We start from the raw sequence: 23,559 nt of genomic DNA, 5'->3' as shown, positions 1-23,559 counted from the left end.
CACATTGCAGTTAATTAATTTCATAGCATTTAATTGCACACAATCCATGAAATTCAAGCAACGCAACCGCGATAAACACGTGTGCCTGGGGCGATTGGCGGCGTTAATGCCGCGTAGAGAACAGCAGCGCACATGAAAACGGCGCCGTGATTTGTTCGAATAACCGCCGCTGCATCTGTAGAACTATATGCATCTATACCGGTAAACATGACCTTTGACCCACCTGCCCTTAGGTGAGACCTTTCAACCGGACCCAAGGGATAACTGGTCCGGCGTCCTGGGCGGGGTGTATGCCCAGGATCCCAAGGGACTTTTTCAGTGGTGAGAGCTAATCCCACTCCCCTTATGCGAGGTTGCATGCGGACAGCAGGGGTCATAACTCCTCTGCCCAGCAAATATATATATACAGAGAAAAACCACTTTAAGTGAAACGTCAACGTAACTGTTGAGAAATAATTAACACAACTCTGACTTTACTTTTCAGATCTTGTAATTATTTTCTATAATATTGAACATCGTGTTGTAAAAAACACTAAGCTTTAATTTGGCCTAATACCAATTCCTGCCAGCTCTGTAGGATCCGTTTGGTTCAGTGGTTCAACTCAATAAACATCTCTTATACACAGGCTCCTGGGCATAGCAATCACTTAGTCCCCTTTTCTTTCTGTTCTCCTGTATTTGAGCCCTCTCTCTTTGTGTTGTATTTGCTTACTGTATGAGGCTCCTTTGCTAAGTCGGGACACTTTTATACCCTCCACGAAACAACTCCCTGAACAATGTTCCCCTCACTTTCCACCGCTATCCCACTTCTCCTTCCCTTCCAGCCTGATATCCTCTTTTCCCTTTGTGTGATATTGTAAGATTACCCTGTTCCCCTTAACCTAATCCTAAATCCCCTATCGGGATGGTCTGCTGAACCCTGGAAGCGCTGCCTATCCACCCTTTAAGACATCATCCATGGGTACCTACTTTTAGGCATGTCCTCCTGTATCCAAGCTCCATAACTGTCCGGGTAAAAATTTCATTGTCGCAACTTTAGGTACAGTACCAGGATCCCCTTTTGGGGCATAGGGTTGCGAGGTGTTCCTGGAACAGTCAAGGGGTCCCTAGGTAAAGGGGGGATGCCCAGTTAATGCCCAGGTCACCCAGAACCTGTATAGGGGTTCTGAGGTGCTCCAACCGTAGATAAGGTTGTGAGGGATTTTAAAAGACTAAATCCAGTTTATAGTGTGTGGGGAATAGGGTTAGTAGGAATAAAAGTGCAACTTCTTATTCTATTACCCATAACCGGAGGACTTAGGAAAGTGTAAAGTATATTTTATTAAACAGGATGTTTAAGGTACATACTGTGAGGAATCGCCATCCTGGCGGCCGTGGACCATCTCCTCACCTTGCTGGCCCTTCCGCAATGGACACCCAGGACACGCACTCGTCCGGTTACGCACGCGCGGATCTTGCGCGGTCTGATCATGCATTCCGTGGACCCTGACCCCGCCCCCAGCTCTGACGAACGACGGGTGCGTTGGTCCAGCCTCCCCGCTGATGCACGGTCCAAGCTCCGCCCCCGCTCTAATGATGGACAGGGCCGGCGTGGGAGTGACACGCGTTCTAGGCTCCGCCCCTGACCTCTGTGACATGCGCGCGATCGGTCCCGCCTCCATTCTTGATTAGGCTGCATCATAGGGCACACCTGTGTGCGCCAGCAGCCTATTGGATTCTTACTTCCTGGTTCCGCCCTGGCTTGCTATTGGAGGGCCCTCCTATTTATACCTTCCTGTTGCATTCTATCATTGCTGAGCATAGTCTTGTGTGATGCTGTGCCTTGCTGCATTCCAGTTCTTGAGGCCTTGCCTTGCCTGTTTTACCTCTTGTTTCCTGTCCCTGCTTGAACCTTGGACTCCGCTTCTCTCCTTCCCTGATCTGGCTTGTATGACCATTCTCCAGTCTCCAGTCCTGACCTTGGCTAAGTACTCCGACGATCCAATATTCTCCTATCCTGCACCTGGCTACGAACCCAGACGATCCGCTGCTCTCTAATCCTGAACCCGGCTACGCACCCCGACGATCCTCAACTCTCCTCTCCTAAACTTGGCAAGTACACCACTACTCTCACATCTCCAATCATGACTTGGCTTGAACGACTACTCTACATCCTAGGCGCGCCCGCGTGGCTGTGAGTTGGCGTTACTCAATTCCCTACCTCAGCACTCCGGTCGCGCTTTGTTTGTGAGCTACGCGTTACACATAGGCTTGTGCACGGTATTATGAGCTGGGTCTTTCCGGACCGATGTTCTGGGTGAGTCACTGGGCCACCAGCTTGGTGCCACTGTCTACCCAGACATCGGACATGAAAGCCTCGGAGAATGCCAGAGGTGGGAAGAGCATTTGGATAGGAGATTCAGGCTTGAGTTTCCACGTCCTGGGCTGAATGGAAGTCCTCGGACCACCATTTGCCCCACCAGACTGTGTGGAACCTGGATCAGCGGGGGGCTTCTGCATACCAAGTGGCTGAGGTGCCAGGTTGGCGCATGCCCTTGGCTGATTCAGAAGAACCATTTGCCTGGCTTCAGTAGACTGGCATCGCTATGATTGGCTGGTAGGAAATTTCCCATGCTCGGATTGGCTGTAGTATTTCATGAATGAACTCTGAAATACTATGAAAATCCCTCAGCCAATCCGAAGAGGAGATTCTAAGCGCTAAAACAGCAGCGGCAAATTTGAATGGACCAAAAGATGCTCTGGGAGAAATAGCAACGAGCCGGCTTCAGATATTTCTGGTCAAGAAATTTTCTAAGTCCCACTTTTGCGCCCAAGTTCTGAGAATTGAACGTAGCAGTCGCGGCTCAGATTTCAAGATGATTTTACTTCCAGGACGTTTGGAACTAAGTCACGGCCAAGTTATTTCAGCACCTCCGGAGCAGATACAGCGGTGGCGTCAGGAACCTCATGACAATTTGAGTTCCAGGACATATCGGGCCAAGTCCTGGTCAACTTAAGACTTTGTTTTATGTTCTATTTCAGCTAGGAAAGTCCAGTTTTGTAGCCCAGACTCCCAGTAAGTGTGTGTTTCTTCTGCATTTTGTGTTCCATTGTGTGTACGCCTATTTTAAGTGAATAAATGATCATTTGTTTTACTAACTCGTTTTGCTCAGTGAATGATACCGGTAAAAAGGTGTAAAGTGGCTGGTCTCCCGTGACAGACACCCTCTCCAACTTCAGCCCTCCATGGGGTGTCTGACTAAAGAATAAGCGGCTGATGCATTTAGAGAAACACCAGGCCGGCCACTATCCCTAGTACTCTGCGTAGGAAAGGGTGATCCTGACTGTAATCAGGGAGAATCTATTCAGGCTTTTGGGGCCTCTTGATGTCTGCAAAAGAGTAAAACATTGGGAAACGGAGGCTGGCCGTGTGACCGTGTGACTATGTGACAAGGGGGCAAGTGAAGTTATAGTATAGGGAGGTAATAGGTGCTCCAACAGTCCTGGAATATAATATTATGTTCATCAATAACAAGAAAACAGATATGACACAATTGTCGAGTGGGTAACTACTGGGTGAGTGAATTAAACCACTGGAAGCATAAATCTCCTGAAGGCAACAGAAAAAATTATGTAAAACGCACTTCGCTGTACCTCATTGGGAATCACTGTATGATAAAGTCCAGAACTCACCCCAGATTGTGGCGCTGCTGATGATGATCCATAGTAATAGAGAATAAATCTTTTGAAGATCTTACCCACTCCTGGAGCCCCTGGATTCCTGGGGACATGTCCAGCCGCTGGTTAAGTTCCAAACGATCCAAGAAAATGCAAAAGAATGTAAGGAGGTAAACACCCTCCTTGTTTGTCATGTCTGATTCGACAATAAACTTATTTTTCATTTTTGTGCACCTGTGTCCCTGGGCAGTGCGGTACACCTGTGTCCCTGGGCAGTGCGGTACACCTGTGTCCCTGGGCAGTGCGGTACACCTGTGTCCCTGGGCAGTGCGGTACACCTGTGTTCCTGGGCGGTGTGGTACACCTGTGTCCCTGGGCAGTGCGGTACACCTGTGTCCCTGGGCGGTGCGGTACACCTGTGTCCCTGGGCGGTGCGGTACACCTGTGTCCCTGGGCGGTGCGGTACACATGTGTCCCTGGGCAGTGCGGTACACCTGTGTCCCTGGGCAGTGCGGTACACCTGTGTCCCTGGGCAGTGCGGTACACATGTGTCCCTGGGCAGTGCGGTACACCTGTGTCCCTGGGCAGTGCGGTACACCTGTGTCCCTGGACAGTGCGGTACACCTGTGTCCCTGGGCAGTGCGGTACACCTATTTCTCTGGGCAGTGCGGTACACCTGTGTCCCTGGGCACTGCGGTACACCTGTGTCCCTGGGCAGTGCGGTACACCTGTGTCCCTGGGCGGTGCGGTACACCTGTGTCCCTGGGCGGTGCGGTACACCTGTGTCCCTGGGCAGTGCGGTACACCTGTGTCCCTGGGCAGTGCGGTACACCTGTGTCCCTGGGCGGTGCGGAACACCTGTGTCCCTGGGCAGTGCGGTACACCTGTGTCCCTGGGCGGTGCGGTACACCTGTGTCCCTGGGCGGTGCGGTACACCCGTGTCCCTGGGCGGTGCGGTACACCCGTGTCCATGGGCGGTGCGGTACACCCGTGTCCCTGGGCGGTGCGGTACACCTGGGTCCCTGGGCGGTGCGGTACACCTGTGTCCCTGGGCAGTGCGGTACACCTGTGTCCCTGGACAGTGCGGTACACCTGTGTCCCTGGGCAGTGCGGTACACCTATTTCTCTGGGCAGTGCGGTACACCTGTGTCCCTGGGCACTGCGGTACACCTGTGTCCCTGGGCAGTGCGGTACACCTGTGTCCCTGGGCGGTGCGGTACACCTGTGTCCCTGGGCGGTGCGGTACACCTGTGTCCCTGGGCAGTGCGGTACACCTGTGTCCCTGGGCAGTGCGGTACACCTGTGTCCCTGGGCGGTGCGGAACACCTGTGTCCCTGGGCAGTGCGGTACACCTGTGTCCCTGGGCGGTGCGGTACACCTGTGTCCCTGGGCGGTGCGGTACACCCGTGTCCATGGGCGGTGCGGTACACCCGTGTCCCTGGGCGGTGCGGTACACCTGTGTCCCTGGGCGGTGCAGTACACCTGTGTCCCTGGGCAGTGCGGTATACCTGTGTCCCTGGGCGGTGCGGTACACCTGGGTCCCTGAGCAGTGTGGTACACCTGTGTCCCTGGGCAGTGCGGTACACCTGTGTCCCTGGGCAGTGCGGTACACCTGTGTCCCTGTGCAGTGCGGTACACCTGTGTCCCTGTGCAGTGCGGTACACCTGTGTCCCTGGGCAGTGCGGTACACCTGTGTCCCTGGGCAGTGCGGTACACCTGTGTCCCTGGGCAGTGCGGTACACCTGTGTCCCTGGACAGTGCGGTACACCTGTGTCCCTGGGCAGTGCGGTACACCTATTTCTCTGGGCACTGCGGTACACCTGTGTCCCTGGGCAGTGCGGTACACCTGTGTCCCTGGGCGGTGCGGTACACCTGTGTCCCTGGGCGGTGCGGTACACCTGTGTCCCTGGGCAGTGCGGTACACCTGTGTCCCTGGGCAGTGCAGTACACCTGTGTCCCTGGGCGGTGCGGAACACCTGTGTCCCTGGGCAGTGCGGTACACCTGTGTCCCTGGGCGGTGCGGTACACCCGTGTCCCTGGGCGGTGCGGTACACCCGTGTCCCTGGGCGGTGCGGTACACCCGTGTCCCTGGGCGGTGCGGTACACCTGTGTCCCTGGGCGGTGCAGTACACCTGTGTCCCTGGGCAGTGCGGTATACCTGTGTCCCTGGGCGGTGCGGTACACCTGGGTCCCTGAGCAGTGTGGTACACCTGTGTCCCTGGGCAGTGCGGTACACCTGTGTCCCTGGGCAGTGCGGTACACCTGTGTCCCTGTGCAGTGCGGTACACCTGTGTCCCTGTGCAGTGCGGTACACCTGTGTCCCTGGGCAGTGCGGTACACCTGTGTCCCTGGGCAGTGCGGTACACCTGTGTCCCTGGGCAGTGCGGTACACCTGTGTCTCTGGGCAGTGCGGTACACCTGTGTCCCTGGGCAGTGCGGTACACCTGTGTCCCTGGACAGTGCGGTACACCTGTGTCCCTGGGCAGTGCGGTACACCTCGGTCCCTGGGCGGTGCGGTACACCTGTGTCCCTGTGCAGTGCGGTACACCTGTGTCCCTGGGCAGTGCGGTACACCTGTGTTCCTGGACAGTGCGGTACACCTGTGTTCCTGGACAGTGCGGTACACCTGTGTCCCTGGATAGTGCGGTACACCTGTGTCCCTGGGCAGTGCGGTACACCTGTGTCCCTGGGCAGTGCGGTACACCTGTGTCCCTGGGCAGTGCGGTACACCTCGGTCCCTGGGCGGTGCGGTACACCTGTGTCCCTGGGCAGTGCGGTACACCTGTGTCCCTGGGCAGTGCGGTACACCTGTGTTCCTGGACAGTGCGGTACACCTGTGTCCCTGGATAGTGCGGTACACCTGTGTCCCTGGACAGTGCGGTACACCTGTGTCCCTGGATAGTGCGGTACACCTGTGTCCCTGGATAGTGCGGTACACCTGTGTCCCTGGACAGTGCGGTACACCTGTGTCCCTGGACAGTGCGGTACACCTGTGTCCCTGGGCAGTGCGGTACACCTCGGTCCCTGGGCGGTGCGGTACACCTGTGTCCCTGTGCAGTGCGGTACACCTGTGTCCCTGGGCAGTGCGGTACACCTGTGTCCCTGGGCAGTGCGGTACACCTGTGTTCCTGGACAGTGCGGTACACCTGTGTCCCTGGATAGTGCGGTACACCTGTGTCCCTGGACAGTGCGGTACACCTGTGTCCCTGGGCAGTGCGGTACACCTGTGTCCCTGGACAGTGCGCTGCTTTGTGCATTCTTTTGCATTTTTCTTGGATCGCAAGTGAAGTTATAGCACAATGTTATTATTGTAAAGCGCCAGCATATTCAACAGGAAACATAATGATATAAATGACATAAACGGAATGACACACCAAATAAGAACAAACGAGCGCAAATAGATACAGAGAGGGGAGGAGGGCCTGTTCCGGAGAGCTTGCACTCTATAGGGGTAAGGGGCAAAGTTGAAACAAAAGGCTGCTTATTGTGGGATTGCGAATGCCTGAGCATAGAGTATGGTCCAGCCACACAGCAGGTCCCATTAACATTTCGCAGTGTGTACAGTGGCGGCCGCCTTTAGGCTAAAGCGGCCGCCTCCGCGGTTAGTTGTAAAACGCGTTAAAACGCGGGCTTTTTTTTTTCCAGCGCCGCAGGCGCTTCCTTTGTTCAGCGCCATTAGGCGCTGATTGGAGAACCGGCCACGCGCAACCGTGAGATGCGGCTGGCGCGCGGCCAATTCCGGCGCCAAAATTGAAATGGCCGGGACAAATGCGGGCAAGCTTTAGAATAAGCTTGGCCGCAGCAGTATGTTAGGGGGTGTCAGATAGCATGGAGTTGGGTTAGGGTGTGTGTATGTTAGGGGGTGTCGGATAGCATGGAGTTGGGTTAGGGTGTGTGTATGTTAGGGGGTGTCGGATAGCATGGAGTTGGGTTAGGGTGTGTGTATGTTAGGGTGTGTCGGATAGCATGGAGTTGGGTTGGGGTGTGTGTATGTTAGGGTGTGTCAGATAGCATGGAGTTGGGTTAGGGTGTGTGTATGTTAGGGGGTGTCAGATAGCATGGAGCTGGGTTAGGGTGTGTGTATGTTAGGGGGTGTCGGATAGCATGGAGTTGGGTTAGGGTGTGTGTATGTTAGGGGCTGTCAGATAGCATGGAGTTGGGTTAGGGTGTGTGTATGTTAGGGGGTGTCAGATAGCATGGAGCTGGGTTAGGGTGTGTGTATGTTAGGGGGTGTCGGATAGCATGGAGTTGGGTTAGGGTGTGTGTATGTTAGGGGCTGTCAGATAGCATGGAGTTGGGTTAGGGTGTGTGTATGTTAGGGGGTGTCGGATAGCATGGAGTTGGGTTAGGGTGTGTGTATGTTAGGGGCTGTCAGATAGCATGGAGTTGGGTTAGGGGGTGTGTATGTTAGGGGGTGTCAGATAGCATGGAGTTGGGTTAGGGTGTGTGTATGTTAGGGGCTGTCAGATAGCATGGAGTTGGGTTAGGGTGTGTGTATGTTAGGGGGTGTCAGATAGCATGGAGTTGGGTTAGGGGGTGTGTATGTTAGGGTGTGTCAGATAGCATGGAGTTGGGTTAGGGTGTGTGTATGTTAGGGGCTGTCAGAGAGCATGGAGTTGGGTTAGGGGGTGTGTATGTTAGGGGGTGTCAGATAGCATGGAGTTGGGTTAGGGGGTGTGTATGTTAGGGGGTGTCAGATAGCATGGAGCTTGGTTTAGGGTGTGTGTATGTTAGGGGCTGTCAGATAGCATGGAGTTGGGTTAGGGTGTGTGTATGTTAGGGGGTGTCAGATAGCATGGAGTTGGGTTAGGGTGTGTGTATGTTAGGGGGTGTCAGATAGCATGGAGTTGGGTTAGGGTGTGTGTATGTTAGGGGGTGTCACATAGCATGGAGTTGGGTTAGGGCGTGTGTATGTTAGGGGGTGTCACATAGCATGGAGTTGGGTTAGGGTGTGTGTATGTTAGGGGGTGTCAGATAGCATGGAGTTGTGTTAGGGTGTGTGTATGTTAGGGGGTGTCAGATAGCATGGAGTTGGGTTTGGGTGTGTGTATGTTAGGGGGTGTCAGATAGCATGGAGTTGGGTTTGGGTGTGTGTATGTTAGGGGGTGTCGGATAGCATGGAGTTGGGTTAGGGTGTGTGTATGTTAGGGGGTGTCGGATAGCATGGAGTTGGGTTAGGGTGTGTGTATGTTAGGGGGTGTCGGATAGCATGGAGTTGGGTTAGGGTGTGTGTATGTTAGGGGGTGTCGGATAGCATGGAGTTGGGTTAGGGTGTGTGTATGTTAGGGGGTGTCGGATAGCATGGAGTTGGGTTAGGGTGTGTGTATGTTAGGGGGTGTCAGATAGCATGGAGTTGGGTTAGGGTGTGTGTATGTTAGGGGATGTCAGATAGCATGGAGTTGGGTTAGGGGGTGTGTATGTTAGGGTGTGTCAGATAGCATGGAGTTGGGTTTGGGTGTGTGTATGTTAGGGGGTGTCAGAAAGCATGGAGTTGGGTTTGGGTGTGTGTATGTTAGGGGGTGTCAGATAGCATGGAGTTGGGTTAGGGTGTGTGTATGTTAGGGGGTGTCAGATAGCATGGAGTTTGGTTAGGGTGTGTGTATGTTAGGGGGTGTCAGATAGCATGGAGTTGGGTTAGGGTGTGTGTATGTTAGGGGGTGTCAGATAGCATGGAGTTGGGTTAGGGTGTGTGTATGTTAGGGGGTGTCAGATAGCATGGAGTTGGGTTAGGGTGTGTGTATGTTAGGGGGTGTCAGATAGCATGGAGTTGGGTTTGGGTGTGTGTATGTTAGGGTGTGTCAGATAGCATGGAGTTGGGTTAGGGTGTGTGTATGTTAGGGGGTGTCAGATAGCATGGAGTTGGGTTAGGGTGTGTGTATGTTAGGGGGTGTCAGATAGCATGGAGTTGGGTTAGGGGGTGTGTATGTTAGGGGGTGTCAGATAGCATGGAGTTGGGTTTGGGTGTGTGTATGTTAGGGTGTGTCAGATAGCATGGAGTTGGGTTAGGGTGTGTGTATGTTAGGGGGTGTCAGATAGCATGGAGTTGGGTTAGGATGTGTGTATGTTAGGGGGTGTCAGATAGCATGGAGTTGGGTTAGGGGGTGTGTATGTTAGGGGATGTCAGATAGCATGGAGTTGGGTTAGGGTGTGTGTTTGTTAGGGGGTGTCAGATAGCATGGAGTTGGGTTAGGGTGTGTGTATGTTAGGGGGTGTCAGATAGCATGGAGTTGGGTTAGGGGGTGTGTATGTTAGGGGGTGTCAGATAGCATGGAGTTGGGTTTGGGTGTGTGTATGTTAGGGTGTGTCAGATAGCATGGAGTTGGGTTAGGGTGTGTGTATGTTAGGGTGTGTCAGATAGCATGGAGTTGGGTTTGGGTGTGTGTATGTTAGGGGGTGTCACATAGCATGGAGTTGGGTTAGGGTGTGTGTATGTTAGGGGGTGTCAGATAGCATGGAGTTGGGTTAGGGTGTGTGTATGTTAGGGGGTGTCAGATAGCATGGAGTTGGGTTAGGGGGTGTGTATGTTAGGGGGTGTCAGATAGCATGGAGTTGGGTTAGGGGGTGTGTATGTTAGGGGGTGTCAGATAGCATGGAGTTGGGTTAGGGGGTGTGTATGTTAGGGGGTGTCAGATAGCATGGAGTTGGGTTAGGGTGTGTGTATGTTAGGGGGTGTCAGATAGCATGGAGTTGGGTTAGGGTGTGTGTATGTTAGGGGCTGTCAGATAGCATGGAGTTGGGTTAGGGTGTGTGTATGTTAGGGGGTGTCAGATAGCATGGAGTTGGGTTAGGGGGTGTGTATGTTAGGGGGTGTCAGATAGCATGGAGTGGGGTTAGGGTGTGTGTATGTTAGGGGGTGTCAGATAGCATGGAGTTGGGTTAGGGTGTGTGTATGTTAGGGGGTGTCAGATAGCATGGAGTTGGGTTAGGGTGTGTGTATGTTAGGGGCTGTCAGATAGCATGGAGTTGGGTTAGGGTGTGTGTATGTTAGGGGGTGTCAGATAGCATGGAGTTGGGTTAGGGGGTGTGTATGTTAGGGGGTGTCAGATAGCATGGAGTTGGGTTAGGGTGTGTGTATGTTAGGGTGTGTCAGATAGCATGGAGTTGGGTTAGGGTGTGTGTATGTTAGGGTGTGTCAGATAGCATGGAGTTGGGTTTGGGTGTGTGTATGTTAGGGGGTGTCACATAGCATGGAGTTGGGTTAGGGTGTGTGTATGTTAGGGGGTGTCAGATAGCATGGAGTTGGGTTAGGGTGTGTGTATGTTAGGGGGTGTCAGATAGCATGGAGTTGGGTTAGGGGGTGTGTATGTTAGGGGGTGTCAGATAGCATGGAGTTGGGTTAGGGGGTGTGTATGTTAGGGGGTGTCAGATAGCATGGAGTTGGGTTAGGGTGTGTGTATGTTAGGGGGTGTCAGATAGCATGGAGTTGGGTTAGGGGGTGTGTATGTTAGGGGGTGTCAGATAGCATGGAGTTGGGTTAGGGGGTGTGTATGTTAGGGTGTGTCAGATAGCATGGAGTTGGGTTTGGGTGTGTGTATGTTAGGGGGTGTCAGATAGCATGGAGTTGGGTTTGGGTGTGTGTATGTTAGGGGGTGTCAGATAGCATGGAGTTGGGTTAGGGGGTGTGTATGTTAGGGGGTGTCAGATAGCATGGAGTTGGTTTAGGGTGTGTGTACTGTATGTTAGGGGGTGTCAGATAGCATGGAGTTGGGTTAGGGGGTGTGTATGTTAGGGGGTGTCAGATAGCATGGAGTTGGGTTAGGGGGTGTGTATGTTAGGGTGTGTCAGATAGCATGGAGTTGGGTTTGGGTGTGTGTATGTTAGGGGGTGTCACATAGCATGGAGTTGGGTTAGGGTGTGTGTATGTTAGGGGGTGTCAGATAGCATGGAGTTGGGTTAGGGTGTGTGTATGTTAGGGGGTGTCAGATAGCATGGAGTTGGGTTAGGGGGTGTGTATGTTAGGGGGTGTCAGATAGCATGGAGTTGGGTTAGGGGGTGTGTATGTTAGGGGGTGTCAGATAGCATGGAGTTGGGTTAGGGTGTGTGTATGTTAGGGGGTGTCAGATAGCATGGAGTTGGGTTAGGGGGTGTGTATGTTAGGGGGTGTCAGATAGCATGGAGTTGGGTTAGGGGGTGTGTATGTTAGGGTGTGTCAGATAGCATGGAGTTGGGTTAGGGTGTGTGTATGTTAGGGGGTGTCAGATAGCATGGAGTTGGGTTAGGGTGTGTGTATGTTAGGGGGTGTCAGATAGCATGGAGTTGGGTTAGGGTGTGTGTATGTTAGGGGCTGTCAGATAGCATGGAGTTGGGTTAGGGTGTGTGTATGTTAGGGGGTGTCAGATAGCATGGAGTTGGGTTAGGGGGTGTGTATGTTAGGGGGTGTCAGATAGCATGGAGTTGGGTTAGGGTGTGTGTATGTTAGGGTGTGTCAGATAGCATGGAGTTGGGTTAGGGTGTGTGTATGTTAGGGTGTGTCAGATAGCATGGAGTTGGGTTTGGGTGTGTGTATGTTAGGGGGTGTCACATAGCATGGAGTTGGGTTAGGGTGTGTGTATGTTAGGGGGTGTCAGATAGCATGGAGTTGGGTTAGGGTGTGTGTATGTTAGGGGGTGTCAGATAGCATGGAGTGGGGTTAGGGTGTGTGTATGTTAGGGGGTGTCAGATAGCATGGAGTTGGGTTAGGGTGTGTGTATGTTAGGGGGTGTCAGATAGCATGGAGTTGGGTTAGGGGGTGTGTATGTTAGGGGGTGTCAGATAGCATGGAGTTGGGTTAGGGTGTGTGTATGTTAGGGTGTGTCAGATAGCATGGAGTTGGGTTAGGGTGTGTGTATGTTAGGGTGTGTCAGATAGCATGGAGTTGGGTTTGGGTGTGTGTATGTTAGGGGGTGTCACATAGCATGGAGTTGGGTTAGGGTGTGTGTATGTTAGGGGGTGTCAGATAGCATGGAGTTGGGTTAGGGTGTGTGTATGTTAGGGGGTGTCAGATAGCATGGAGTTGGGTTAGGGGGTGTGTATGTTAGGGGGTGTCAGATAGCATGGAGTTGGGTTAGGGGGTGTGTATGTTAGGGGGTGTCAGATAGCATGGAGTTGGGTTAGGGTGTGTGTATGTTAGGGGGTGTCAGATAGCATGGAGTTGGGTTAGGGGGTGTGTATGTTAGGGGGTGTCAGATAGCATGGAGTTGGGTTAGGGGGTGTGTATGTTAGGGTGTGTCAGATAGCATGGAGTTGGGTTAGGGTGTGTGTATGTTAGGGGGTGTCAGATAGCATGGAGTTGGGTTAGGGTGTGTGTATGTTAGGGGGTGTCAGATAGCATGGAGTTGGGTTAGGGTGTGTGTATGTTAGGGGCTGTCAGATAGCATGGAGTTGGGTTAGGGTGTGTGTATGTTAGGGGGTGTCAGATAGCATGGAGTTGGGTTAGGGGGAGTGTATGTTAGGGGGTGTCAGATAGCATGGAGTTGGGTTAGGGTGTGTGTATGTTAGGGTGTGTCAGATAGCATGGAGTTGGGTTAGGGTGTGTGTATGTTAGGGTGTGTCAGATAGCATGGAGTTGGGTTTGGGTGTGTGTATGTTAGGGGGTGTCACATAGCATGGAGTTGGGTTAGGGTGTGTGTATATTAGGGGGTGTCAGATAGCATGGAGTTGGGTTAGGGTGTGTGTATGTTAGGGGGTGTCAGATAGCATGGAGTTGGGTTAGGGGGTGTGTATGTTAGGGGGTGTCAGATAGCATGGAGTTGGGTTAGGGGGTGTGTATGTTAGGGGGTGTCAGATAGCATGGAGTTGGGTTAGGGTGTGTGTATGTTAGGGGGTGTCAGATAGCATGGAGTTGGGTTAGGGGGTGTGTATGTTAGGGGGTGTCAGATAGCATGGAGTTGGGTTAGGGGGTGTGTATGTTAGGGTGTGTCAGATAGCATGGAGTTGGGTTTGGGTGTGTGTATGTTAGGGGGTGTCAGATAGCATGGAGTTGGGTTTGGGTGTGTGTATGTTAGGGGGTGTCAGATAGCATGGAGTTGGGTTAGGGGGTGTGTATGTTAGGGGGTGTCAGATAGCATGGAGTTGGTTTAGGGTGTGTGTATGTTAGGGGGTGTCAGATAGCATGGAGTTGGGTTAGGGGGTGTGTATGTTAGGGGGTGTCAGATAGCATGGAGTTGGGTTAGGGGGTGTGTATGTTAGGGTGTGTCAGATAGCATGGAGTTGGGTTTGGGTGTGTGTATGTTAGGGGGTGTCAGAAAGCATGGAGTTGGGTTTGGGTGTGTGTATGTTAGGGGGTGTCAGATAGCATGGAGTTGGGTTAGGGGGTGTGTATGTTAGGGGGTGTCAGATAGCATGGAGTTGGGTTAGGGTGTGTGTATGTTAGGGGGTGTCAGATAGCATGGAGTTGGGTTAGGGTGTGTGTATGTTAGGGGGTGTCAGATAGCATGGAGTTGGGTTAGGGTGTGTGTATGTTAGGGGGTGTCAGATAGCATGGAGCTTGGTTAGGGTGTGTGTATGTTAGGGGGTGTCAGATAGCATGGAGTTGGGTTAGGGTGTGTGTATGTTAGGGGGTGTCAGATAGCATGGAGTTGGGTTAGGGGGTGTGTATGTTAGGGGGTGTCAGATAGCATGGAGTTGGGTTAGGGTGTGTGTATGTTAGGGGGTGTCAGATAGCATGGAGTTGGGTTAGGGTGTGTGTATGTTAGGGGGTGTCAGATAGCATGGAGTTGGGTTAGGGTGTGTGTATGTTAGGGGGTGTCAGATAGCATGGAGTTGGGTTAGGGTGTGTGTATGTTAGGGGGTGTCAGATAGCATGGAGTTGGGTTAGGGTGTGTGTATGTTAGGGGGTGTCAGATAGCATGGAGTTGGGTTAGGGTGTGTGTATGTTAGGGGCTGTCAGATAGCATGGAGTGGGGTTAGGGTGTGTGTATGTTAGGGGGTGTCAGATAGCATGGAGTTGGGTTAGGGTGTGTGTATGTTAGGGGGTGTCAGATAGCATGGAGTTGGGTTAGGGTGTGTGTATGTTAGGGGGTGTCAGATAGCATGGAGTTGGGTTAGGGTGTGTGTATGTTAGGGGGTGTCAGATAGCATGGAGTTGGGTTAGGGTGTGTGTATGTTAGGGGGTGTCAGATAGCATGGAGTTGGGTTAGGGTGTGTGTATGTTAGGGGGTGTCAGATAGCATGGAGTTGGGTTAGGGTGTGTGTATGTTAGGGGGTGTCAGATAGCATGGAGTTGGGTTAGGGTGTGTGTATGTTAGGGGGTGTCAGATAGCATGGAGTTGGGTTAGGGTGTGTGTATGTTAGGGGGTGTCAGATAGCATGGAGTTGGGTTAGGGTGTGTGTATGTTAGGGGCTGTCAGATAGCATGGAGTGGGGTTAGGGTGTGTGTATGTTAGGGGGTGTCAGATAGCATGGAGTTGGGTTGGGGGGTGTGTATGTTAGGGGCTGTCAGATAGCATGGAGTTGGGTTGGGGGGTGTGTATGTTAGGAGGTGTCAGATAGCATGGAGTTGGGTTAGGGGGTGTGTATGTTAGGGGCTGTCACATAGCATGGAGCTTGGTTCAGCCGCACAGCTGGTCCCAGTTGGGTTAGGGGGTGTGTATGTTAGGGGGTGTCAGATAGCATGGAGTTGGGTTAGGGGGTGTGTATGTTAGGGGGTGTCAGATAGCATGGAGTTGGGTTGGGGGGTGTGTATGTTAGGAGGTGTCAGATAGCATGGAGTTGGGTTAGGGGGTGTGTATGTTAGGGGCTGTCAGAGAGCATGGAGTTGGGTTAGGGTGTGTGTATGTTAGGGGGTGTCAGAGAGCATGGAGTTGGGTTGGGGGGTGTGTATGTTAGGAGGTGTCAGATAGCATGGAGTTGGGTTAGGGGGTGTGTATGTTAGGGGCTGTCAGAGAGCATGGAGTTGGGTTAGGGTGTGTGTATGTTAGGGGGTGTCAGAGAGCATGGAGTTGGGTTAGTGTGTGTGTATGTTAGGGGCTGTCAGATAGCATGGAGTTGGGTTAGGGTGTGTGTATGTTAGGGGGTGGCACATAGCATGGAGTTCAGTTCAGCCGCACAGCTGGTCCCAGTTGGGTTAGGGGGTGTATATGTTAGGGTGTGTCAGATAGCATGGAGTTGGGTTAGGGTGTGTGTATGTTAGGGGGTGTCAGATAGCATGGAGTTGGGTTAGGGTGTGTGTATGTTAGGGGGTGGCACATAGCATGGAGTTCAGTTCAGCCGCACAGCTGGTCCCAGTTGGGTTAGGGGGTGTATATGTTAGGGTGTGTCAGATAGCATGGAGTTGGGTTAGGGTGTGTGTATGTTAGGGGGTGTCAGATAGCATGGAGTGGGGTTAGGGGATGTGTATGTTAGGGGGTGTCAGATAGCATGGAGTTGGGTTAGGGGGTGTGTATGTTAGGGGCTGTCAGATAGCATGGAGTTGGGTTAGGGTGTGTGTATGTTAGGAGGTGTCAGATAGCATGGAGTTGGGTTAGGGGGTGTGTATGTTAGGGGCTGTCAGATAGCATGGAGTTTGGTTTAGCCGCACAGCTGGTCCCAGTTGGGTTAGGGGGTGTGTATGTTAGGGGGTGTCAGATAGCATGGAGTTGGGTTAGGGGGTGTGTATGTTAGGGGGTGTCAGATAGCATGGAGTTGGGTTAGGGTGTGTGTATGTTAGGGGGTGTCAGAGAGCATGGAGTTGGGTTAGTGTGTGTGTATGTTAGGGTGTGTCAGATAGCATGGAGTTGGGTTAGGGTGTGTGTATGTTAGGGGGTGGCACATAGCATGGAGTTCAGTTCAGCCGCACAGCTGGTCCCAGTTGGGTTAGGGGGTGTATATGTTAGGGTGTGTCAGATAGCATGGAGTTGGGTTAGGGTGTGTGTATGTTAGGGGGTGTCAGATAGCATGGAGTGGGGTTAGGGGATGTGTATGTTAGGGGGTGTCAGATAGCATGGAGTTGGGTTAGGGGGTGTGTATGTTAGGGGCTGTCAGATAGCATGGAGTTGGGTTAGGGTGTGTGTATGTTAGGAGGTGTCAGATAGCATGGAGTTGGGTTAGGGGGTGTGTATGTTAGGGGCTGTCAGATAGCATGGAGTTTGGTTTAGCCGCACAGCTGGTCCCAGTTGGGTTAGGGGGTGTGTATGTTAGGGGGTGTCAGATAGCATGGAGTTGGGTTAGGGGGTGTGAATGTTAGGGGGTGTCAGATAGCATGGAGTTGGGTTAGGGTGTGTGTATGTTAGGGGGTGTCAGAGAGCATGGAGTTGGGTTAGTGTGTGTGTATGTTAGGGTGTGTCAGATAGCATGGAGTTGGGTTAGGGTGTGTGTATGTTAGGGGGTGGCACATAGCATGGAGTTCAGTTCAGCCGCACAGCTGGTCCCAGTTGGGTTAGGGGGTGTATATGTTAGGGTGTGTCAGATAGCATGGAGTTGGGTTAGGGGGTGTGTATGTTAGGGGGTGTCAGATAGCATGGAGTTGGGTTAGGGTGTGTGTATGTTAGGGGGTGTCAGAGAGCATGGAGTTGGGTTAGTGTGTGTGTATGTTAGGGTGTGTCAGATAGCATGGAGTTGGGTTAGGGTGTGTGTATGTTAGGGGGTGTCACATAGCATGGAGTTCAGTTCAGCCGCACAGCTGGTCCCAGTTGGGTTAGGGTGTGTGTATGTTAGGGGGTGTCAGATAGCATGGAGTGGGGTTAGGGTGCGTGTATGTTAGGGTGTGTCAGATAGCATGGAGTTGTGTTAGGGGGTGTGTATGTTAGGGGGTGTCAGATAGCATGGAGTTGGGTTAGGGTGTGTGTATGTTAGGGGGTGTCATAGCATGGAGTTGGGTTCGGGTGTGTGTATGTTAGGGGGTGTCAGATAGCATGGAGTTGGGTTGGGGTGTGTGTATGTTAGGGGGTGTCTGATAGCATGGAGTTGGGTTAGGGTGTGTGTATGTTAGGGGGTGTCAGATAGCATGGAGTTGGGTTAGGGTGTGTGTATGTTAGGAGGTGTCAGATAGCATGGAGTTGGGTTAGGGTGTGTGTATGTTAGGGGGTGTCACATAGCATGGAGTTCAGTTCAGCCGCACAGCTGGTCCCAGTTGGGTTAGGGTGTGTGTATGTTAGGGGGTGTCAGATAGCATGGAGTGGGGTTAGGGGATGTGTATGTTAGGGGGTGTCAGATAGCATGGAGTTGGGTTAGGGGGTGTGTATGTTAGGGGGTGTCAGATAGCATGGAGTGGGTTTAGGGTGTGTGTATGTTAGGGGTGTCAGATAGCATGGAGTTGGGTTAGGGGGTGTGTATGTTAGGGGGTGTCAGACAGCATGGAGTTGGGTTTGGGTGTGTGTATGTTAGGGGATGTCAGAGAGCATGGAGTTGGGTTTGGGTGTGTGTATGTTAGGGGGTGTCAGATAGCATGGAGTTGGGTTAGGGTGTGTGTATGTTAGGGGGTGTAAGATAGCATGGAGTTGGGTTAGGTTGTGTGTATGTTAGGGGGTGTCAGATAGCATGGAGTTGGGTTTGGGTGTGTGTATGTTAGGGGGTGTCAGATAGCATGGAGTTGGGTTAGGGTGTGTGTATGTTAGGGGGTGTCAGATAGCATGGAGTTTGGTTAGGGTGTGTGTATGTTAGGGGGTGTCGGATAGCATGGAGTTGGGTTAGGGTGTGTGTATGTTAGGGGGTGTCAGATAGCATGGAGTTGGGTTTGGGTGTGTGTATGTTAGGGGGTGTCAGATAGCATGGAGTTGGGTTAGGGTGTGTGTATGTTAGGGGGTGTCAGATAGCATGGAGTTGGGTTTGGGTGTGTGTATGTTAGGGGGTGTCAGATAGCATGGAGTTGGGTTAGGGTGTGTGTATGTTAGGGGGTGTCAGATAGCATGGAGTTTGGTTAGGGTGTGTGTATGTTAGGGGGTGTCAGATAGCATGGAGTTGGGTTAGGGTGTGTGTATGTTAGGGGGTGTCAGATAGCATGGAGTTGGGTTAGGGTGTGTGTATGTTAGGGGGTGTCAGATAGCATGGAGTTTGGTTAGGGTGTGTGTATGTTAGGGGGTGTCGGATAGCATGGAGTTGGGTTAGGGTGTGTGTATGTTAGGGGTTGTCAGATAGCATGGAGTTGGGTTAGGGTGTGTGTATGTTAGGGGGTGTCATAGCATGGAGTTGGGTTAGGGTGTGTGTATGTTAGGGGGTGTCAAATAGCATGGAGTTGGGTTAGGGTGTGTGTATGTTAGGGGGTGTCAGATAGCATGGAGTTGGGTTAGGGTGTGTGTATGTTAGGGGGTGTCGGATAGCATGGAGTTGGGTTAGGGTGTGTGTATGTTAGGGTGTGTCGGATAGCATGGAGTTAGGTTAGGGCGTGTGTATGTTAGGGGGTGTCAGATAGCATGGAGTTGGGTTAGGGCGTGTGTATGTTAGGGTGTGTCGGATAGCATGGAGTTGGGTTAGGGCGTGTGTATGTTAGGGGGTGTCAGATAGCATGGAGTTGGGTTAGGGTGTGTGTATGTTAGGGTGTGTCGGATAGCATGGAGTTGGGTTAGGGTGTGTGTATGTTAGGGGGTGTCAGATAGCATGGAGTTGGGTTAGGGTGTGTGTATGTTAGGGGGTGTCAGATAGCATGGAGTTGGGTTAGGGTGTGTGTATGTTAGGGGGTGTCAGATAGCATGGAGTTGGGTTAGGGTGTGTGTATGTTAGGGGGTGTCAGATAGCATGGAGTTTGGCCCAGCAGATCACTTACAGCTGACTCTAAATAACTTTTACACAATATTTAAATGTTACCATTGGATTTTCCAGCACACTCGGCTAACATAACATGCAGACTCTGGGTCTCTTACCTCTACTTACTGACTGAACATGATCTTCTGCAGTGACCCAGAGCTACAAACACAGGGTGAGGAGGTTAATCATGGTAATTAATAAGGTCACTTTCAGGCAACTAACTTGATTCTCTATTACTTTCCCCTCCCAGATCACGTCTCAGGAGGGTGACCTCTGGGCAGGAATGGTATTATTTATCTTAATTCATGCCATATAGCGGCTACCCCGAGTACCATTAATCCTTCCAGGCTCATTTATCATTCTTAAAGTGAGCTGCCAGCTGAGTCTCCCTTCATTCTGCTTGGTGGGATCCTGCCACAGCTATTTGCACAGCACGTGGAGGCCCCAGAGTCAGGGGTTTCAGTCACCAGTGAGGCTGCAGCTCTGAATCCTTCCACGTTCCTCCCTCTCTCCGCTGCTACATCTGCCCCAGCACTCAGATCTCGCCCCCTTCTCGTTCAGTTACCCTCATCGTCTCAACGGAATCTCTGCAGATCACAGGAAACACGCACTAAACCAATGCCATTTAATACTGTCCAATCTTCATGCACGTGAATGCCTCATCCACACACTAGAGGCGTTGTGGCTGCGGATAGGGACAATTCACCGCCGGCCATTTCTCTGCAGTGTTTAGGTTTTTTGGGGTTAAGGGATTATGGTTAGAAATATTATGGTTAGGAATATTATGGTTAGGGGTTAAGGTTAGGAATATTAGGGTTAGGGGTTAAGGTTAGGAATATTAGGGTTAGGGGTTAAGGTTAGGAATATTATAGTTAGGGGTTAAGGTTAGGAATTTTAGGGTTAGAAAATTATGGTTAGGGGTTAAGGATAGGAAAATTATGGTTAGGGGTTAAGGTTAGGAATATTATGGTTAGGGGTTAAGGTTAGGAATATTAGGGTTAGGGGTTAAGGTTAGGAATATTAGGGTTAGGGGTTATGGTTAGGAATATTATGGTTAGGGGTTAAGGTTAGGAATATTATGGTTAGGGGTTAAGGTTAGGAATATTATGGTTAGGGGTTAAGGTTAGGAATATTATGGTTAGGAATATTATGGTTAGGAATATTATGGTTAGGAATATTAAGGTTAGGGGTTAAGGTTAGGAATATTATGGTTAGGAATATTAAGGTTAGGAATATTAGGGTTAGGGGTTAAGGTTAGGAATATTAGGGTTAGGAGTTAAGGTCCTAGGTTGCAGTTATCGGCATTACCCAATATGGTTTGGAATCCCATAGACTCCCTGGGTTATCTGTCCATGCCCCGTCAGACTGTGTGTCTCATCCATGCAGCAAAGCATGCGTAGCCCAGCTGGGGGCACTAAGGTGTCAGTTCTGCTTCTAATCCTTGTTCAGGATTTAGGGCCCAGGTGTGACACAGAATGGATGGCTTCCTAGGACGTGGTGCATAGTACCCCAGTCCTGTGATACCGGGGGGCTGGAGTATGGGCAGTCCCAGGGCTTTACCTTATCTGCCCCCTGTTACCCCAGTCCTGTGATACCGGGGGGCTGGAGTACGGGCAGTCCCAGGGCTTTACCTTATCTGCCCCCTGTTACGCCAGTCCTGTGATACCGGGGGGCTGGAGAACGGGCAGTCCCAGGGCTTTACCTTATCTGCTCCCTGTTACCCCAGTCCTGTGATACCGGGGGGCTGGAGAATGGGCAGTCCCAGGGCTTTACCTTATCTGCTCCCTGTTACCCCAGTCCTGTGATACCGGGGGGCTGGAGTACGGGCAGTCCCAGGGCTTTACATTATCTGCCCCCTGTTACCCCAGTCCTGTGATACCGGGGGGCTGGAGTATGGGCAGTCCCAGGGCTTTACCTTATCTGCTCCCTGTTACCCCAGTCCTGTGATACCGGGGGGCTGGAGAACGGGCAGTCCCAGGGCTTTACCTTATCTGATCCCTGTTACCCCAGTCCTGTGATACCGGGGGGCTGGAGTACGGGCAGTCCCAGGCTTTACCTTATCTGCTCCCTGTTACCCCAGTCCTGTGATACCGGGGGGCTGGAGTACGGGCAGTCCCAGGGCTTTACCTTATCTGCCCCCTGTTACCCCAGTCCTGTGATACCGGGGGGCTGGAGTACGGGCAGTCCCAGGGCTTTACCTTATCTGCTCCCTGTTACCCCAGTCCTGTGATACCGGGGGGCTGGAGTACGGGCAGTCCCAGGGCTTTACCTTATCTGCCCCCTGTTACCCCAGTCCTGTGATACCGGGGGGCTGGAGTACGGGCAGTCCCAGGGCTTTACCTTATCTTCCCCCTGTTACCCCAGTCCTGTGATACCGGGGGGCTGGAGTACGGGCAGTCCCAGGGCTTTACCTTATCTGCTCCCTGTTACCCCAGTCCTGTGATACCGGGGGGCTGGAGTACGGGCAGTCCCAGGGCTTTACCTTATCTGCTCCCTGTTACCCCAGTCCTGTGATACCGGGGGGCTGGAGAACGGGTAGGCCCAGGGCTTTACCTTATCTGCTCCCTGTTACCCCAGTCCTGTGATACCGGGGGACTGGAGTATGGGCAGTCCCAGGGCTTTACCTTATCTGCTCCCTGTTACCCCAGTCCTGTGATACCGGGGGGCTGGAGTACGGGCAGTCCCAGGGCTTTACCTTATCTGCTCCCTGTTACCCCAGTCCTGTGATACCGGGGGGCTGGAGTACGGGCAGTCCCAGGGCTTTACCTTATCTGCCCCCTGTTACCCCAGTCCTGTGATACCGGGGGGCTGGAGTACGGGCAGTCCCAGGGTTTTACCTTATCTGCTCCCTGTTACCCCAGTCCTGTGATACCGGGGGGCTGGGGTACGGGCAGTCCCAGGGCTTTACCTTATCTGCCCCCTGTTACCCCAGTCCTGTGATACCGGGGGGCTGGAGAACGGGTAGGCCCAGGGCTTTACCTTATCTGCTCCCTGTTACCCCAGTCCTGTGATACCGGGGGGCTGGAGTACACAGTCCCAGGGCTTTACCTTATCTGCTCCCTGTTACCCCAGTCCTGTGATACCGGGGGGCTGGAGAACGGGTAGGCCCAGGGCTTTACCTTATCTGCTCCCTGTTACCCCAGTCCTGTGATACCGGGGGGCTGGAGTACACAGTCCCAGGGCTTTACCTTATCTGCTCCCTGTTACCCCAGTCCTGTGATACCGGGGGGCTGGAGTACGGGCAGTCCCAGGGCTTAACCTTATCTGCTCCCTGTTACCCCAGTCCTGTGATACCGGGGGGCTGGGGTACACAGTCCCAGGGCTTTACCTTATCTGCTCCCTGTTACCCCAGTCCTGTGATACCGGGGGGCTGGAGTACGGGCAGTCCCAGGGCTTTACCTTATCTGCTCCCTGTTACCCCAGTCCTGTGATACCGGGGGGCTGGAGTACAGGCAGTCCCAGGGCTTTACCTTATCTGCTCCCTGTTACCCCAGTCCTGTGATACCGGGGGGCTGGAGTACGGGCAGTCCCAGGGCTTTACCTTATCTGCTCCCTGTTACCCCAGTCCTGTGATTCCGGGGGGCTGGAGTACGGGAAGTCCCAGGGCATTACCTTATCTGCTCCCTGTTACCCCAGTCCTGTGATACCGGGGGGCTGAAGTACGGGCAGTCCCAGGGCTTTACCTTATCTGCTCCCTGTTACCCCAGTCCTGTGATACCGGGGGGCTGGAGTACGGGAAGTCCCAGGGCATTACCTTATCAGCTCCCTGTTACCCCAGTCCTGTGATACCGGGGGGCTGGAGTACGGGCAGTCCCAGGGCTTTACCTTATCTGCTCCCTGTTACCCCAGTCCTGTGATACCGGGGGGCTGGAGTACGGGCAGTCCCAGGGCTTTACCTTATCTGCTCCCTGTTACCCCAGTCCTGTGATACCGGGGGGCTGGAGAACGGGTAGGCCCAGGGCTTTACCTTATCTGCTCCCTGTTACCCCAGTCCTGTGATACCGGGGGACTGGAGTATGGGCAGTCCCAGGGCTTTACCTTATCTGCTCCCTGTTACCCCAGTCCTGTGATACCGGGGGGCTGGAGTACGGGCAGTCCCAGGGCTTTACCTTATCTGCTCCCTGTTACCCCAGTCCTGTGATACCGGGGGGCTGGAGTACGGGCAGTCCCAGGGCTTTACCTTATCTGCCCCCTGTTACCCCAGTCCTGTGATACCGGGGGGCTGGAGTACGGGCAGTCCCAGGGTTTTACCTTATCTGCTCCCTG

The sequence above is a fragment of the Ascaphus truei genome, chromosome 4 (genome assembly GCF_040206685.1).
Source record: "Ascaphus truei isolate aAscTru1 chromosome 4, aAscTru1.hap1, whole genome shotgun sequence".
Classification (NCBI taxonomy): Eukaryota; Metazoa; Chordata; class Amphibia; order Anura; family Ascaphidae; genus Ascaphus; species Ascaphus truei.
The sequence above is the reverse complement of the archived record's forward strand: the minus strand, read 5'-3'. Positions refer to the sequence as shown.